Genomic DNA, 6,530 nt, shown 5'->3' with positions numbered 1-6,530 from the left:
AGTTCAAATATAAAACATATTGTACTCAAGTATTGAAAAGAAACTGCAAACACTTTATGTGCACATAATGTTTCCTTCAATTTTATGAGAACTTTATGTGCAGTAAACAGTTGATTTTTTTATTTTTTTTTGCCTGCCCCCAAAAAAAAAAAAATCACATAAATATCCATCATTCCATTCATTTTCCATACTTATTCGACACAGGGTCACGGAGAGCCCTGAGATTATCCCAGGGAGCTCGCGGGGCACAAGGTGCGGGGACACCCTGGACCCTTCATAGGGCAAAACCACACACACTTTCACACACTATGGACAATTTGTAAATGCCAGTCAGTCTACAGTGCATGTCTTTGGACTGGGGGAGGAAACCGGAGTATTCAGAGGAAACTCCCGAAGCACTGGGAGAACATATATGCTCAACACACAGAGGACAGAGGCGGATTTGGACCCCAACCCCAGAGGTGCGAGACAAACATGCTAACGTTTATTTATTTATTGATTGATTGATTGATTGAATCATTATAATACCAAGGCTTATGGAATTTTGAATGTAAAAACTTTACACCAAAAGGCTATAACAGAGCCAAATATCTATAAAATGCAAACGTAGTTCTTTTAAATATTCAAACTTCCACATTCATTTACAGACACAGACTCCCATACAGTCGCTTGCAAAAGTATTCAAACCCCCTAGAGTTTATCAGATTTTTCTGAATAACAAATGATAAATACACATATTCTGTCAAACTCATGTTCTCTAACAGTGCATTATAGTGAAGTCGAAATGAATTATTGGTCAGCAAGTATTTCAAAGAAAATCAAAAACTGAAAAATGCTGTTGGCATAAGTATTCAACCCCCAAGGTTCCAGAAGCTCCAGATGAAGGATATTGCCTTGATAACTGACTTAATTTAATTGGCCTTCAACATTACATATTAAAACAGCTCCCATTTTCTGAACAAAAAACACCTCAGATGGACTGCCATTGAAGAGACAGTCTGAGCTATCGTGTTCACACTGCCCCAACAGACACCAACAAACTTTTTTGCATTGTATTTGTGCTTTTGCATTAGTAATGGTGAGCTCTTTAAAAATAGAGCCACTTTAGACATTTTGTGATATTTTGTGAAGAAACAGAGTAGTGAAACATTTTTTTCCAAATAGGATAAATATACAGTAACTCGTTAATTTTCTCATCTTATACTTTCTGATTTTTTTTTTTTACTTGTCCTACATTATGTTTTGAATTTGTTCATATTGTTATCCGTCAAGGACACCAACAGCACACAAACTTGGTGTGCTGATTTAATGTGTCTACTGGCCCTTCTCCTATGTTGGTGGCTGGGTGGGGGAGTACAATTATTCTACCTCCACATGTTTCCTGTCCTGGTCACTTCTACTGGGAGCTGTAGCACCTGCACCTCCTCCCTTACTCACCAGAAGAAAAGGAAAAAAGAGAGCATGCTTCCTATTGCTCGGCTCCAGTCCCTGTGGCGAATATGGAAAAGGTCCCGACAGGAACATTTTTCATTTCAAACTGTTGTTTTCTCCTTTCTTTGTTTATTTTGCACTGTGTGGGCCTCATGGCCTGTACTGAATTCAGACTAAAAACAAAGAGTGATGTTGATTCACTGGCAAGCTGGGAGATCCATTGAAGGATGGGTAATGGGAGAAAGAAGAATCAGGCATAAGATGAGGGTTAAAGCAAGGAAAGAGAAGATATAGAGATAGAATAAAATAAAAAAGGTGGAATATATATGTTTTATATGTTTATTATGAATAAACAGAGGGATATTAGGCACCTCTATGTGAGGAAGGGGAAACAGGATGTTTTTATGTTATAAACTGAAGAACTCTTTCATGGCTTGTGTCTAAAGTCAAATACTTCCAATAGAAAAAGCATATAATTTCTATTTCTAAAGTGCAAATTAGTAAAGCGCTCCAAGATTGTTTACATCATAAGTGTTAGGCTTGAGCTAATATCAGGGACATCATTCCTCGGCACCTTATTGGAAAGCTGAACCTATTGGGCCTGAACACCTCCATCTGCAACTGGATCTTGGACTTCCAGATTGGGACCAGCATCTCCAGCACCACCACAGTGAGCATGTGGGCCCCTCAGGGCTGTGTGCTCAGTCCACTGCTGTTCACTCTGCTGACTCACGACTGTGCAGCAAGGCATGGCTCCAATCACATCATCAAGTTTGCCGATGACACGACCATGGTGGGTCTCATCAGAATGACGAGTCAGCATACAGAGAGGAGGTGCAGTGATTAATCCACTGGTGCAGAACTAACAACCTATCTTTGAATGTGGACAAAACAAAAGAGATGCTTGTTGACTTCAGGAGAGCACGGAAAGACCACTCTCCGCTGAACATCGACGGCTCCTCCGTGGAGATCATCAAGAGCACCAAATTCCTTGGTGATCACCTGGCAGAGAACCTCACCTGGTCTTTCAACACCAGCTCCATAGCCAAGAAAGCTCAGCTATGCCTCTACTTTCTGAGAAGGCTGAAAAAAAGCCCATCTCGCACCCATCATCCTCATCACGTTCTACAGAGGAACTATTGAGAGTATCCTGAGCAGTTGCATCACTGTGTGGTTCGGAAATTGCACTGTGTCGGATCACAAGACCCTGCAGCGGATTATGAGGACAGCTGAGAAGATCATCTGGGTCTCTCTTCCCTCCATCAGAGACATTTACTCAACACGCTGCATCTGCAAAGCCACCAGCATTGTTGACGACCCCACACACCTCTCACACACACTCTTCACCCTCCTGCCGTCTGGAAAAAGGTACCGAAGCATTCAGGCTCTCACGGCTAGACTGTGTAACAGCTTCTTCCCCAAGCCATCAGACTCTTCAATACTCAGAGACTGGACTGACACACACACACACACACACACACACACACACACACACACACACACTGAACTGAACACCATCCCACTCCTACTGCAATATTTGTACATTCCTGCATTGACTGTATTGCATTTTTTTTTTGCTGCTAATGTACTTATAAAATATAGTATTTAATTTCTGGTCACTATTATACACTTTACACTTTACCTGGCCGCTACTGCAACAACTGCTATGTCCATATTTGGTATAAGCTAATCTGTTGAAGACTAAGTCATGGCATGTTATGTTTACATTTATACCATTTTTAAATTATATTGTTACTCTTTGGCACCTATCTTTTGCACTACCTGTATATCAGACACTTCCACACTAGAACTGTGTACTAGTCTGTGCTACACTCTCACTTACTGTGCCTATTGTCCTGTTTTAGTAGTATTGTACTGTCCTGTGTTGTTAGCACACGTTTGAACGTGTAAAAATGGAGAAAAAAAAATGTGTAGATATTATTTAGTTCTGTGTCGTCTCATGTAGTTAGTGTGTTGTTTTATGCAGCACCGTGGTCCTGGGGGAACGTTGTTGTGTTTCACTGTGCACTGTACCAACTCTATATGGTTGAAATGACAATAAAGCCACTTGAACTTGAACTTGGGAGATGTGGTTAGTAGCGCTGGCTGGTATAAATGTGCTCTATCCCTCACTTTTAAGGGAAAAATAATATGAATAAAAGAAGGTTGTTTTATTTGCTGTGAACACATGGTTTGCATTTATTTTCTTTCTACTTTTGTGGCATCAAGAACATAACACCAGCAGTTGTAATGAAAATTACACATATGAAGCACAGGCTGGGGCTGATTTCTTTCTAGCCCAGACTGTAGATTCATGCAACTTATAACTCCCTGTCATGTGAAGTGATTACACATGGTGAGACACCTCTTAGATTTGGTGACCATTCTGGCTAATGTGTTAAAGCACACTTTATTGACACATCCACACATCCATGGAGTTCTTCGACACCAAACTCATCAAACCATGTCTTCATGGACCTTGCCTTGTGCACATGCAGGCATGCTGGAACAGGAAGGGGCCTTCTGCACACTCTTGTCACCAAATTGGAAGCACACAGTTCTCTAAAATGTCTTTGTATGCTGTACCCTGAAGAACAGCCCCAGACCGTTATCGCTCCTTCATCAAACTTTACTGTTGGCACTATGCATTCCAGTAATTACCGTTCTCTTCACATCCGCCAGACCCAGCTTTGTCCATCAGACTGCCAGATAGTGAAGTGTGATTCACCACACCAGAGGACATGTTTCTACTGCACCAGAGTCCACTCCTGCTCCCTCCTAGCATTATACATAGTACTTGTAGTCTTGTGTGCAGTTGTGGAAACCCATTTCATTAAGCAGAAACACCTGAACCCAATAATTAGGAAGGTTGTCCACATACTTTTGGCCATATAATGTAGTAATAACTAGTGACTCACAGACTGATAGGTTTTTAGCCCTCGTATTCAATAACACGATGAGCCATCACAGGTGGTTAGGCAATGATGATGGCAGTGAATCCATATATTTGATGGAAGTGTGCAAGGTGTGTCAGTTCCTGTTCTGTCACCAGAGGAGGGCACTGGAAAAGAAAACAGAATGAATGATGGAAATGTTCATTAGAGCCAGCCAACACACATAGACATAAATTTAAATATGCACATATTCACGTCATTGTGAGAGACATTTTTAAATGTTCCAGTTATGCAGTGGAACACTGTGCCCTGTATAGTAAACTTTATACCACTGCATAATGGACTGTCCAGTTAAACATCTTTGGATCTGTATAGTGTATTTTCATTCATTATTAGCACAATTTAATGTGACAGAGTACTATATGCTTTTACAGTGCCTTGCATAAATATTCACCCCTCCTTGAACTTTTCCAAATTTATGGACTTAATTGTGATTATATGGCACAAATTTACACAAGATAGCTCATAATATTGAGGTAATCAATATAATTTGACAAGCTATTAGATTATTAACTCACAAAATGAAATCCTGTTTGGAGTTTGCCAAATGACTCAACAAACATTCTGTCCTCAGCACAAAGCGTTATGTTTGGTGGAAACACTTGAGAACACCATCTCCACAGTGAAGAATGGTGGTGGTAGCATCATGTTGAGCAGTACCCACGGCCTGTTCTCTTCTCTTTATCCGGTTACTGATTTCTGGTGGACGGCCATCTCTAGGTAGGGTCATATCTTTTCACAATTGAGTTAATGGTTCTCTAATTTTGGAGTTTCTCATTTTTTTAATAACCAAACCTTGACTGATGCTTTTCTAGAACTTTTTCTGGACCGTTTTTGATAGCTCCTTGGTTTTCATGATAAATTCTTTTAGGTAACAAAATACAGGGTGTTCCAGGAACTGATGTATTTATATTGAGATCACATGGCACTTTAATTGGACAATTTAGACTTTTGATGGCAACTCCATTCAGTTCCATTTCAAAATGTGGCAAGGTTAAGAAGGGGGGGGGGGGGGTCGAATATTTGTAAGACACTGTATATGCCAAAGCCCATCACCCAGCTCATATAAACAACACTGTACAGTCTCTAGAACCTTACCATGTTTTAATACCCATGTGTGGTATGCTTTACACAGAGAACATTCCGAAATGCTATTGCTCCATATTCAATTCCATAATACTGCTACTGATACATTAGCAGTGTCCACTCCAATTAACATGAATTCTTACAGGTGTAGCAAAATGTAAACACACATCTGAAAACCAGCTGCTAAAATAAATTATCCTCCCTCAACAAGATATAACTTGTAATTAAATTCCCCAAAGGAGACGGGAAAAGAGCTCAAATCCTGACAGTGAAAACTCATATGCATCCAAGTAGCTGCTTTCATACTGAGTGTGTTGTTATGAGGACTGACAAGGCCCCAGTTATTTTCCTTAAATGTTTATTTTCCTTTCTCATTTGAATTCCTACACTATAAAGATCATACACTGAGTTTGCACATTGCTGTAACTAAAAGATCTAATTGTTGATCAAATTTAAGCCTCTTGTGTCTTTTCTGTTTGATGGACTGCCTTTTGGTTAATAGTAGCACATGCATTGTATTACACAGCTGAAAAAACAGTAGGGTTGCTGAAGGTGGCCAGCATACTTTGATTTAAAAAAACAATTTGACCACTGTTGTTTCTGGAGAGACCGAAAGAGAACACACAAACAGAGAGGAAAAGAGAAGTAATGTTTCACAGTTAGATGCTGACAAGTAACCATTATAACCAAAGAAAACCTAGATGCTACATTAGCAGATGCAGAAATTGCTTGTAAGCCAAATCTATGAAGACATGCAGCACTGACCCAATACAGCTGGCTGTAATTTGCTTTATTTTCAATTGATTTTCACAACATTTTCTTTGTTACAGATGTCCTAAATTAAAACTGGTGATCTAAATGTAAATATACCTGGACCTCCTATAGTTTGAGCATGATGAAAACTTGGGCAAAGTAGTAGGGTGTAGGTTAATACAAATGCACGATGGGTCTTTTACTGCTGTGGATACGTTAAAGTCTACTACACACTAAATAAAAAAAGAACTGTAATATAACCAAATAATAAATCGGTGCCTAGAGATCCCAAGAGTTATAATAAGA

This window comes from Ictalurus furcatus, chromosome 25 (assembly GCF_023375685.1).
Source record: "Ictalurus furcatus strain D&B chromosome 25, Billie_1.0, whole genome shotgun sequence".
Taxonomy (NCBI): domain Eukaryota; kingdom Metazoa; phylum Chordata; class Actinopteri; order Siluriformes; family Ictaluridae; genus Ictalurus; species Ictalurus furcatus.
Note: the sequence above shows the minus strand (reverse complement) of the source record.